Source organism: Humulus lupulus, chromosome 7 (genome assembly GCF_963169125.1).
Source record: "Humulus lupulus chromosome 7, drHumLupu1.1, whole genome shotgun sequence".
Classification (NCBI taxonomy): Eukaryota; Viridiplantae; Streptophyta; class Magnoliopsida; order Rosales; family Cannabaceae; genus Humulus; species Humulus lupulus.
This window is the reverse complement of record NC_084799.1, coordinates 31,493,373-31,507,814: the sequence shown is the minus strand read 5'-3', so window position 1 is coordinate 31,507,814 and position 14,442 is coordinate 31,493,373. Positions and strand designations below refer to the sequence as shown.

Below are 14,442 nucleotides of genomic sequence, written 5' to 3'. Positions count from 1 at the left end.
AATCTTCCCCAACTGTATAAAATATACTCCCTCAATGATAAAAACAGTAAACAGAAGCCAATCTTGCAATAGATATCAAGAATTCGTCCAATGCCCACAAGAAAAGCTAAGTTCTCAAATTTCTCAATAAAACATCAAATACACCAAACTTATCAATGTACCTTGAATACGGGAAGATGATGACAGAATCGGTGGGAATCACTGCATTAATCGGCCCCTTATGCTTGATGAGGATGCTTGAGAAAGAGGGTTTGTAGAGAGGAAAATTTGGAAGAGAGGAATAATGGGAGTGTTTCGGTTCTGGAAGAGGCTCGAATTGGGGTTTATGCTGATATAAACTGAACTAAATGGGTCATGTGCTCCCCACGTGACTCATTTTTTTTTCAAAAAATTCATCCAGGCGATATATCGCCTATAAGTGGCGATATATCGCCACAAGCTATATGCCCACACCCTCTCTGACTTGCGTGCCGATACCTCGCCTACCAAATCCCCGATATATCGCATCCTTATCCCAGTTTAGCCGATATATCGCAGACATGAGGCGATATATCTCCTGGGACCGAAAAAATTCCAACTTTTAAACCCAAAATCCCCTCCAATCGGTTGTTCAGGCGATATATCTCCTGGTGTAGGCGATATATCGCCCAAACACTGTTCAAATTCATCAATTTTTTTCCTTTTTTTTTTTTTTCACGTTTTTCACGGTTCTACTAAACTAAAAGAAATTAAAAAAAAATAATGTCAAATGAAAACGAAAATAAAAATAAATTACAAAATAATGAGGTGCCTCTCAAAAGCGCTGTCGTTAACGTCATTTAGCCGGACGCTGCTTACTTTCCTTCAAGAATCCACCAGAGTAATATTGACCTTCGTCTCAATTTCTCCTCCATAGTAATGCTTCACCCGCTGTCCATTAACTTTAAACGGCGAGGAATCACCTTGTTGAATCTCCAAAGCCCCATATGGAAAAACTTTTGTAACATTGAATGGCCCCGACCATCGAGACTTTAATTTTCCCAGAAATAATTTGAGACGAGAATTGAATAGTAGCACCTTATCGCCCACTTGAAAAGTCTGATTGACAATATTATTGTCATGCCATTTCTTTGTCTTCTCTTTGTAGATTCTTGCATTCTCGTAGGAATCATGACGCAATTCATCTAACTCATTCAGTTGAGCTAGCCTTAATGCTTTCGAAGCGGCCGGATTGAAATTCAACTTCTTTAACGCCCACTGTGCCCTATGCTCCAATTCAAATGGCAAGTGACAAGCTTTACCATATACAAGACGGTAGGGAGAAGTACCAATTGGCGTTTTAAAAGCTGTCCGATAAGCCCATAACGCATCATCAAGCTTATTCGACCAATCCTTTCTATTAACTTGCACCGTCTTCTCTAAAATCAGCTTAATCTCCCTATTTGACACTTCCGCTTGCCCATTTGACTGCGGATGATATCCCAATGCCATCTTGTGCTTAATTCCATATTTCTCCATTAAGGAATCAAAAATCTTATTGGCGAAATGAGTCCCTTCATCACTTATAATCGCTCGAGGTGTGCCAAAACGAGAGAAGATATTCTTTTTCAAGAACTTGACTACCACCTGAGCATCATTAGTTGAAGTAGCAACTGCTTCAACCCACTTACTTACATAATCCACCGCCAATAAAATATACAAATTACCGAATGACGGTGGATAGGGTCCCATAAAGTCAATACCCCAAACATCGAATAATTCAACCTCCAATATATTAGTGAGAGGCATTTCATGACGTCTTGAGATATTACCTACCCTTTGACAACGATCACACCGTTTCACATAGTCATAGCTGTCTTTATACAGAGTAGGCCAATAGAATCCACATTCAAGGACCTTTGCAGCAGTCCTTGCTCCCCCAAAGTGTCCACCAGTCGGCGATGCATGGCAATGAAACAAGATGTCCTTCATTTCTCCTTCCGGTACACATCTTCTGATAATCAAATCCGGACCTTGTTTAAATAAGAAAGGATCATCCCAGTAGTAGTTCTTCACATCATGATAAAACTTTTTCAGTCTCTGCCCAACAAATTCCGGTGGCACTACGTTGGCTGCCAAATAATTCACATAATCCGCAAACCATGGCACCAACTCATCCTCCACTGCAAATAATTGCTCATCTGGGAAACTCTCATTAATCTCTCCTGCAGCAAGTTCCGACTTATCCCCCAACTCGAGTCTTGATAAGTGATCCGCCACCAAATTCTCTGTACCCTTCTTATCCCGAACCTCCATATCAAACTCTTGTAAAAGAAGCACCCAACGAATAAGTCTGGGTTTAGCATCTTTCTTAGCAATAAGATGCCTAATTGCGGAATGATCAGTATACACAATAACTTTGTTCCCCATCAAATACGGCCTGAATTTGTCGAATGCATAGACAATGGCAAGAAGCTCCTTCTCAGTGGTGGCATAATTCAACTGAGCGCCATTTAGTGTTCTGCTGGCATAATAAATAGTCCGAAATACTTTGTCAACACGCTGCCCCAGAACCGCACCCACTGCAAAATCACTTGCGTCGCACATTAACTCAAAGGGCTGGTCCCAATCCGGTGAAATTACTATAGGTGCCGACACCAACTTCTGCTTTAGTATCCTGAAAGCTTCAAGACACTTCTCATCAAACTCAAATGGCACCCCATTCATCAACAATGCCGAGAGTGGCTTAGAAATCCTGGAGAAGTCCTTTATAAATCTTCTGTAAAACCCAGCATGACCAAGGAAACTTCTCACTCCCTTAACTGAAACTGGAGGCGGCAAATTCTCAATAGTAGCAATCTTAGCCCTATCAACCTCAATACCATTCTTAGACACCTTATGCCCAAGTACTATGCCTTCATTTACCATGAAATGGCATTTTTCCCAATTCAAGACTAGATTCGCCTCTTCACATCTTCTCAGCACAGCCTCCAAATTCATCAAACAATTGTCAAAAGAAGACCCCATCACAGAGAAATCATCCATAAAGATCTCAATACTCTGTTCCACCATATCAGAAAAAATAGCCATCATACACCGTTGAAAAGTGGCAGGGGCATTGCACAGACCAAACGGCATACGACGGAATGCAAAAGTACCATATGGGCAGGTGAAGGTCGTCTTTTCTTGATCCTCAGGCGCAATGGCTATTTGATGGTACCCTGAATAGCCATCCAGAAAGCAGTAATACTGATGTCCAGCCAATCTATCTAACATCTGATCAAGGAACGGCAGTGGAAAGTGATCTTTTCTGGTTGCTTTATTCAATTTACGATAATCTATACAAATCCTCCAACCAGTTACGGTACGTGTCGGGATAAGTTCGTTATTGTCGTTTTTCACCACTGTAATCCCTCCTTTCTTAGGGACTACCTGAACTGGACTCACCCAACTACTGTCTGAAATAGGATAGATCACCCCAGCATCTAACCACTTCAAGATCTCCTTCCTTACCACCTCTTTCATTGCTGGATTCAATCGACGTTGTGCTTCAATAGAGGGCTTACTGTCATCTTCCATCAGGATCTTGTGCATAACTGTGGATGGACTTATCCCCTGAATATCTGCCAACGTCCATCCAATTGCCAACTTATGGGTTCTCAACACCCTTAATAATTTTTCCATCTCCTCATTAGAAAGAGAAGAAGACACAATAACTGGTAAAGTCTCCTTCTCACCCAGGAAAGCATATCGAAGATGTGCTGGCAATGATTTCAATTCCAACTCTGGAGGTCTCTGAACTGATGGTAATGGTCTCTCAGGTCCTTGGCCCAAATCTTCATATTTTCGATTATAAATTGGCCCTTTAGAATTCAACCACTGTACACACTCTTGGACCTCACTGTCTGACTCAGCATCTATATCCCCAATTGTCAAGCTCTTCTGAAGTGAATCCTCTGTAAGATTAATTTCAGCCACCGCTTTCTCTACCAGGTCAACTCTGAAACAGTTGTCATTGACATTTGCAAACTTTAAGGCTTTAAACACGTTGAATACCACTTCTTCGCCCTGAACTCGCAGTGTCAATTCACCTTTTTGAACATCAATCAAAGCCTGCCTTGTAGCTAAAAATGGCCTGCCCAGAATGATTGGTACATCCATATCCTCCTCCATATCCAGAACTATGAAATCTGCCGGAAAAATGAACTTATCCACCTTCACAAGAACATCCTCTATGATTCCTCTAGGGTGTTTCACTGATCGATCTGCTAACTGTAGAGTGACGGTTGTCGGTCTTGCCTCCCCCAAACCAAGTCTTCTGAATACAGACAAAGGCATCAGATTTATACTCGCCCCCAAATCACACAAAGCATGCTTACATTCAAACTTCCCAATTGTACACGGTATAGTAAAGCTCCCCGGATCTCTCAACTTTTGGGGCAACTTCCTCTGCAATATCGCACTGCACTCCTCAGTGAGCGCCACCGTCTCATACTCCTCCATCTTTCTTTTCTTTGACAGAATCTCTTTCATAAATTTGACAAAACTAGGCATCTGCTCTAATGCCTCAGCAAAGGGAATATTGATGTGCAGCTTTTTGAATACCTCTAAAAACTTAGAAAACTGTTTATCAAGTGTAGTTTTCCTAAGCCTCTGAGGGTATGGAACTTGAACTGGCTGACTATCAACAACGGGAGGACACTTGTTTGAACCCTGGTGGTCTTCAGTAACCCCATTCGCTTTATTATCTGATTTCTCACCCAACTCTTCATTCCGAACCACTGACTTTTGTACACTGGGCTGCTCCACTTGCTTACCATTCCTCAACGAAATTGCTTGACAGTTCTCTTTAGGATTTACCACGGTATTACTAGGCAAATTCCCTTGCGGTCTGTTATTAAGCAAGTTGGCTAACTGACCCACTTGTGTCTCAAGGTTTCGAATAGAGGATCTGGTCTCAGTCATGAATTGAGTCTGAGTATTAGTGAGGGTCAGCAAGGCTGCTTGCAGTTCATTAGGCTTTTCTGGTGGATCTTGCGGTCTAGGCTGGTGTGACGATGAGGCTTGATTCATAGGCTGTTGCGGCATGTGCTGCTGGTATGGCCCTTGAAACTGTGACTGTTGGCCCTGATTGTTTCTCCATGAGAAATTTGGGTGATTTCTCCACCCAGGATTATAAGTATTGGAGAACGAATTCTGATAAGGCCTCTGAAAATTACCAACTGCCTGTACCTGAGCCTGATTAACTGGCATATTACCACACATGTTGGCCGCTGTACACTGTTCATATAAATGAGGCCCTCCACATATTTCACACCCTGATTGCATCTGTATAGCCTGGGCTTGAGCTGAGATCTTGTTTTGTTGCAACTGCTTTGTCAATGAAGCAACCTGAGCAGTTAAAGCAGTTATAGCATCTAATTCATGTACCCCGGCTACTTTTCTCTGTGAAGTGTCTCGTTCGGCAGGCCACTGATAGTTGTTCATAGCCATCTCCTCTAACAATTCATATGCCTCATCAGCCCCTTTACTCATGAAAGCACCACCTGCTGCTGCATCTATTATAGTGCGAGTAGTACCGCAAAGCCCATTGTAAAAATTGTGGACTAACATCCACTTCTCTATACCGTGATGAGGGCATTTTCTGAGCAGGTCTTTGAATCTTTCCCATGCATCGTACAATGACTCTCCCTCATTCTGATAGAAGTTATTGATTTCTCCCCTCAACTTCGCAGCTTTTGCAGGAGGAAAGAACTTTGAGAGAAACTTCTGAGCTAGTTCCTCCCATGTGTTGATTGAGTTGGCCTGTAGAGAAATAAGCCAACTTTTTTCCCTGTCCCTTAGTGAAAAAGGGAACAATCTCAGCCTTATTGCATCATCGCTCACCCCATTAAACTTAAACGTTGCACATAGCTCAAGAAAATTCACTATGTGCAAGTTAGGATCCTCATTGGGGAGACCACCAAACTGAACAGAAGTCTGGACCATTTGTATCATCGCCGGCTTAATCTCAAAGTTATTGGCAGTAATAGTCGGCGGCCTAATGCACGAGTGCACTCCTGTGACAGCAGGGAGCACATAATCTCTTAATGCTCGCACATTTTGGTCCTGAGCGATATGATTCTGACCATCATTGTTGTTAACCCCGTCTCTTTGGTTGGCAGCCATTGATGCTTCCAACCTCTTTTTCCTTCTGTTTTGTCTGCAGGATCTTTCGATTTCAGGATTAACAGGCACAAGATTTGCAGATCCTTCACGTCGCATACAAAAGATTCACCTATTAAAACAGAATGCGAAAATTTGGATTAGTTCAAATAATAAAAACAGCCAAATTAGAATAAAAATTAACTATTTTGATATTAATAGAATATCAACTCCCCGGCAACGGCGCCAAAAACTTGTTGCGAATTTTTACCACTGCGCAAGTATACGCAATCGAATAAACAAGTAATAGTAGTGGAAATAGATTATCGTTCCGTCAGGGAATTGATCTAATAATTACCAATAGCAAACTTTTATTTCTATTTGACTAATGAAATTTTAATGACAATTAACAATGATCAATAAACTAAGAAAGCACAATTTAATTAACGAAATTTAATATGAGCGAAAGATTAGAGTATTCTAATTTCATCAACCTTCAATTCTATTCAATCAATAATACAACTAATATATTTCTGTGATCTATGGTTATAGCAAGTTTACTAATGACAATTCTATTCTCTCTCAAGATATAAAATATTCAGTTTACCTGCGAATTTTCTACATGTCTGTGATAAATTCTACACATAAACCGCATTAAGAACAAAAACCTAATTGCTACACAAACCAATTTGATACTTTCGTTCTAAATTGAAATCTATGTCTATTGTCTAAAGCTATTCCAATTCTCACTTTTCAGATATTGAATTAAAACCAATAATCATGCAACAGATGACCAATCAATTACAAGCATTAAACATAAGAACAATAGATAACCATAAATTCAAAGATTCATAGAAATTGCATTAAAGACGAATAGAATATCCAGTGACTACATTAAAATACTCTAAATAAGAATTTAGTTCATAATATTAAACTTCATCATTCAATCTAAAATTCAAAAACATAAAAATAAACACAAACGAAATAAATGCGGATTCTTCTCTGTTTCTTTTCCTTTGCCGTCAGAATGCTTCCTTCCTCTGTACCTCCCTATCTTCTTTTTATTCTTCTTACCAAAATCCCAAAAACCTACGAATTTCCATAATACTTTCCAAAAATACCCTCGTGCCGATATATCGCATATATGAGGCGATATATCGCCTGGTGAATTTTCTCGATAAAAACGCGAGTTTCTGATGTCGTTTCTGCAAAGCCAAAATTTGGAATTCCTTCTTATGCCGATATATCGCCCAAGACAGGCGATATATCGCCTATACCATATTTCCAAAGATTAGCCAATTTTCGGCTACTAAATCAAACAGTTAACCAAATTCTCGAACAAATCAGAATTATAACGAGAAACTGCACAAGTTCACCAAACAGGTTAAATAGAAACTTTCTCTTGAGAAAAACAACCAAATCAATCTGAAAATGTTATAAATAAACGTACATTTTGTACGCTTATCATTGAGTCTAGTGCAATACCACTCGAGTGGACCAATTAAATTATATGAAATCTCAATTCTCATATTAAAAGCTTACATATATAAAAGAAAGATAATGAACTATCTATCTATCCTTCTAGACATATTGTTTCTAAATTCTTTTTCTTTCTTCATCTTAGATTGTCGCAATATCCAAATTGGATAGTGCCCTCAAAACTTGACAAATTGAGTCTGATTTTATAGAGATCATCACATGGAAGAGAAGAGTGATAGATAAGGATTGGAAATGAATGCACAAGGAATTATTTATTTTGGTGATATTGACTTGTCCCTTCAGCCAAGCTTTCGTCCAACCCACATGACTATATATTGATATATATATATATATATATATATATATGCTTATCTTCCTTCTCACCCACATGCAGCCTTTGCATATGTGGCACATGCACAGCATGTGATTGGATACCCTCAAACTTCAATCCCCAATACCACCAATAGTGTTCTTTCTCTTATCCGTTTCAACACATTAAATACATCATCCAATTATTACTACAAATACATTTCAGATATAAGTATTTTCACTATTCATGTCCTCTCACATGCAAATTCTTTGAATAAGAACAATACAAATACAATGGATTAATGAATAAGTTTATTGTATATATATTCTATATATTCATGGCAATATGAAACTAAGACTGCCCTTTTCATTAGTTATTCATTAAGAGACAATGTGAAGGTCAAAGGTGGCTCAATTGCATATATCATAATCAATTGAGTGGTGGGACTCATATCCAAAGTCATTGATGAGATTTGAGCTAAATTTTACGTTCAGGGTATGTGTTTATTACTCCAATCAAGCCTAAATTAGTGGGCAAATTGGCAAGGGAATTGTCTCTATCTCTTTAGTTAATAGGTTAGTCATTTCCCTCTTCACACCGCCACATTTCGTCCTTCACTAAATTAAATCTCAAGGACGTACTACATACATATAATGTAGTTGTTGAAATTTAAAAGAGGAAATCAACAAAATCAATTGAATAATTATGATTATTATAGAAGTCAGCAAAAATGGCAACAACCATACATAATGCCTATACCTAATAAACCGTCACATGTTGCCACGTTGGTTTTATAATGCATTAATAATAAGACCAAGATCACCTAAAGTAATATAGTTCACATAATTATCTTATAGAAAAAATTTAGTCGATCAATTGGTCATGTTTTGGTTAGTTTTTATAATTTCGTACGTGGTAGAAAAAACTTAGTTGGTCATGTGCATGGTATATATATATATGCATATAACATTTAACAAAAAAGGATTAGCAAACAAAAGTGCTGTGGATTATTAATTATAATAGAATAATTTAACTTTTTCTAGGTGAGGAGTTCAAAATCTTTTGGTACATATACATGTTTATCTATCAGCCATTTGAAGTTGACTTCCAACATTTATTGTGTTAGGAATGTAATACCAAGCCTCATTAACATTTATTGATTAGAGTATACCTGTCCCGATCAGTCTTTAACACATTGTTAGTTATGTTACTCATTATTATATATAGTTATTATTTCTTCATCTTTTTGTTGCACAGTACTATATATATTCAATGTCCATATTTCTACTGAACATGAGTACAAAAAGTTTTATTTTAATATATTAAATTTAGATTGAGGTAATTTATAACCCTACAACAAACATACATTAATTATGTTAATTTACTTGGTATATATAGTATACACAAAAAAAATTAAGGATTTATAAGTTTGATGAATATTTGCAGCAAAAGTAAGTAAATAATTTAAAGGTTGTACGTAAGTAATTTAGTAAATAATATTTTAATCACCAAAGTTAGAAAGTAATTAAAAATGTGTCTTTTAGTTATTATGAAGGTTGCATTTTACATTAATTTAGTATGGTTGTTAGTCACTTTTTATTAAATCTTACGGATTGGTTATTGGTTTTTGATACACTAAATTAGTGTAAAATGTGACTATTATTGTAAAAAAATAATTTAGTGGCTTAAGTGCAACATTTAAAATTACTTACTCACTTTTGTTATATAAACGAATTACTCAATGATTTAAGTGCATTCTTTAGACTACTTATTGACTTTTGTTAAAAAAAATTACTAAATTTAATAATACTGATAATTATTATTATGATGTGGTAATTTAAATTATTAGAAATTATCTTACAAAATTTTGAATAAGATAGCACAGGGCGGCTATATATAAAAAGTGACATTGTTGTCGTTTCGTTGCGAACTTGTAGTAGCAATATCATAATGTATAGATACCCCAGTAATTATTGGAAGACAAATCTATATAGAGAAAATAATTTGTTAGTATATTATGTGTTCTAGGGTTTAGCGAGGCTTCAACCAGTTTTAGAGCTTATTAGAGAGAGTAAGAGAATCCAAAGGACGAAGTAAGTACAAAAGGAAGTACTCAAATTAAATACAACCAATCAATTCACACTTGGCTAGTTCTACTTTTATAAATAACATATATAAATACACATTTATATAATCAATATAAGCTAGTACGTAGGTTATTTTAATCAACATATTTCTACAATAATTATAGAGTCCAATAATAAAGAAAGTATATCATAGATTCAGTGTTTTGTCTCATTACCTGTTTAGATCCTGTGTTTTGATAAATTATTTTTTGGACTCTGTGTTTTGTAAAATGGTTAAAATAGAACCCTAAACTTGATTTTGGTCAATGTTTTCTCAACTAAAATCACAAATAATTTACCAAACTAACAATTCATAACAAAAATAAAATCATTATGCTTAAAAACTGTGTTGTTATATTCACTTTTTTCTTCATCAAAATTGAGTTTATGGTTCTATTTTAACTATTTTACAAAATATAGAGTCCAAAAAATAATTTGTCAAAATACAGGATCCAAACAAATAATATGACAAAATACAAAGTCTAAAAAAATATAAACGCTGAATTAAAGAAATACATAATAGTCCACATTAATTATATATATATACATATACATATATAAATAGCGAAAGTACTCGTGAAGCACAAATATTAAGCACACACTACTTCATAAAGATCTTATTTTTAAATACAACAAAATCTGTGATTAAAAAAAGAGTAAGGCTAAAGAGCACTTAATTAGCATGTCCAACATTCTATATCACAGTATAATTATATATCAGGTTCCACAAAATAAAGTGGTTTTCACTATTAAATTATACCAATAACATTATATCATGTCCTAAATTACCTTATAGTTGTCCCATTAAGTATAAATTATATCTAATTAATCATAAATTTTATTAATCAATTTTATAAACTATTTATAAAATATTATAAATACATCAATGGAAAAAACAAGAAACAAATATAATTTTTATATATTCTAATTTTGGATTAAATTGATTATAAATTAAAATTAAATATATTAATGTGTTTTAAAGGAGATTATGTTTTACTTTTATAAAAAAAAATTTAATTGAGTGGGTTGAATTGGTAATCTCTCTTATTTTTTCTGATAAAATAAAAAAATGAGGACAACAGGAAAAGTCCAGACACAAGGTCCCCATTATGGGTTTGCCATTCATTGAATTTTGACTAATATATAGATGGTCAAGTATAGGGTACATAATATATGTAAGTATGTATGTATAGGCTATAAAAGAGGGAATGATTAATGGTCGGAATGTCACATGGTTACCAATAAGGCGCACGCCCTAATCAGACTGAATGATGAAACCGCTCATGAGGTTGGTCCCTCATCCATCAAAACTTTACCCGCGCGCCACATTTCAAATGGTATGCACTACATGGACCGATTTCATTGTTCCACGTTATCTTCCTTTCACCCCACTTCCCCATGCGCTACTCATATATGAATATTGCTAAAATATACTTTAGGTAGATGTCTTCTTATGATCCAATCCAATTTTCTTACTTCTAACTAATTTAATCAAATTAAATGTTGGATGTTGAAAATGAATATCTAATCCAAAATAATTTGACTTCAAAATCCAAATTAATTATAATTGGATTTAGTCAGTTTTTTTAATTAATTTTTTGTATATCTTAACTTTAATTTTAATATTAAAAAGATTAACAAATAAAAAAGTATATAAAAAAATCAAAAGACAAGCGATATTTACTAATAATATTATATTAAGACTTTAAAATTATTACATTAAGTCATTAATATTATGTATTTACATAATAAGATATACTATATTACAACCAATATAAACTTTTATAATTAAATATATTTATATTTAATATGATATATATAATTATATAAATATTTTAATAAATGTTGGATTAGATCGGTTCCTAATTGGAATTTCAGAGTGTCATCCCATAACTGATCAAATCCAATTAACATCCAACTTTTCAAATCCAATTGTAGTTGGATATCTAATTTTTTGTATTTGGATCATGAGCACCCCTACTTTAGGGTGTCCACCACTTGTCAAATATGTGAGACTTAACATTACACTAATAGCAATATAAGGTATTGGACATTCTAAAATGATCTTTAGCATTTTTCTTAATATATATAGGGAAATTCTATAATGGGGGTGTCTAACCCAATTTTTTTATATGATGTTATATTTTGTAGTTATAGTAGGCATTCCACCAATTTTCAGAAAATTCTGAATAATTTACAGTGTCGAAAAAAAAAATCAAAATAGTGAGTTACATGCGGATATAAAAAAACAAGCACGCGTGCAGTTGACTATTTGAACTATGTTTTCAACATTGTAAACTTTTCGAAAACTGGTGGGATGTCTGTTATAACTACAATGTACACCGTCATATAAAAAAAATTAGTTATAATTTCTCCACATGCCAAAAACAGAGACGACCTTACCGGTAGGGACAAAAGTAGTGCCCCCACTATAGAATTCCCCTATATATATGATTTTTCTTAGGTAGAGGTATCACTTTTGCTCCTCCCTAATTTTTGCATGATGGCATACATTATAGTTATAACAGGCATCTCGCTAATTTTGAAGAAATTCTCAATAATTTACGGTGCTGAAATCCGAGTTCAAACAGTCAATTGCACGCGTGCCTGATTTTTTTATACCTATGGATAACAGACTATTTGAACTCTGATTTCGGCACTGTAAATTATTTATAATTTCTCGAAAATTGGTGAGATATCTATTATAACTATCATGTACACTGTCATATAAAAAGATTACGGTATAATTTTTCCAAATAACGAAAAAAAAAAGTCCATATAGTAGGGAAAAAAGTAATGCTCCATATATATATATATATGTGCTCACTTCTCTCTATTATTACTGTTATTAACATAATATAGTTTTTTTTTATATATAAAAAAAATGTAATAAGTTGGAGGCAATGAGTAAGAGAGTAAATGATTAGCTTTGGAGATTATTATACCTAATGTCTACTTAACTTAATTGGTTTATTGTGGATAACCGCACATTGTAAAGTTCATGCCTAGCTAATGTTTCTCATGTCCAAATAGTAAATCATTTTTAATCTGTTCTACTAAAGTGATAAGTTGTATTATAATTGTTCAAGTTGATGTAAGAGTCCATAATAAGAAATCTTTATTTTCTAATTATTACTTCCACTTATATTTGGCTACATATGACATCCACTTAGTCTAAGTCACGAGCGTAAAATTATTACTATCTATCTTAAAACATTCTTTAGTTGCAATCTAGTCCATCTCGTATACAAACATATAAGAACAAAACATCTTACATTACATGTAATGCGATCTTAAACATTACACAATCATACTCTAAATATCTCTCTTTAATAGCAAGAAAATTAATTTCTATGTGCTTCAATTTCAAAGATTTCTATTATTGGAATAAATACCTCATAACCCATTCAATATTTATCAATTCCAGAACCATTCAAATCATTACCCAGATTCATACTATGAATGCTAAATCCAGATGAGCGCATATACATATATTTGAGCATACATAAAGCTCCGAATTACAAACGAATAGAGAATCTTTTGTATCTCTTCTTTTTTCTCACTAATACAAAAAAGAGTTTTTCTCTGCAGTTTTTGGAAATACTGAGAACTGCAATATATTCAATCGCGGAGAAGAGTGTTAAAAAAACCACAGAAAAAATCATTTTTTCTGAAATTGTATTAAATTAAACCACGAAGAAATAATATCTTTCCTCGCGGTTCATTTAAAATAATTGCAGAGAAAACAATTTTTGTTTATAATTATTTTTGGACGTGTTTCTGTATATTTTAAATTCCGATTATATAATATACATAATTTTATTAATTATTATATATCTAAATTTTATATAATAATATAAAATACCTAATTTGATAAATTATTATCTAATTAAAATATAGCATATAACATATTATTATATACATTCGCATATCATTTATAATTAAAAGATGAAATTTTATATATTGTTGGGCTCAAAATATTCGGCCAAAACATTTTGCTATTTTGGGTAAAGTAAAACAGAGCGTTTAGGCCCGGGTAGAGGAGCCAGAATCAGAAGTTGCAGATCAGAGGCGGGCTTGGCCTCTGTCCTCTGCATACCTGAAAGATCCGAAAGCATTTTAGCAGGAAATTTAGTTATTCCTTCAACCAACCAGGGAGTAGACTTAACCGACTAACTACTTAGAGGGTGTTTGACACATTAACTAAAAAACAGTTTTTTTTGTTTTTAAAAGCTAAAAACATGTTTTTTGAAAACAAGTGGAGGTGTTTGACATTTTTTTCAGAAAATAATTTTTAAAAACAAAGTTACAAAAAACAGAAAAATTTGATAACAACAAAAAGTTGTTTTCTGTTGTTCTCAAATTTTCTTTCCTTACTTTCTCACTTCTTATTTTTCATCATTTTTTCTTTCAAATTATTTTATC

The 14,442-nt window shown here is 34.2% G+C and overlaps 1 non-coding gene across 1 annotated transcript; it reads left to right on the top strand.

Moving 5' to 3' along the window:
* The first annotated feature begins 5,581 nt into the window (after window positions 1-5,581).
* On the top strand, window positions 5,582-5,688 carry LOC133793357 (small nucleolar RNA R71). Its single transcript, XR_009874803.1, has one exon. It is a non-coding gene; the product is annotated as a small nucleolar RNA R71 (small nucleolar RNA).
* Window positions 5,689-14,442: the final 8,754 nt, after the last annotated feature.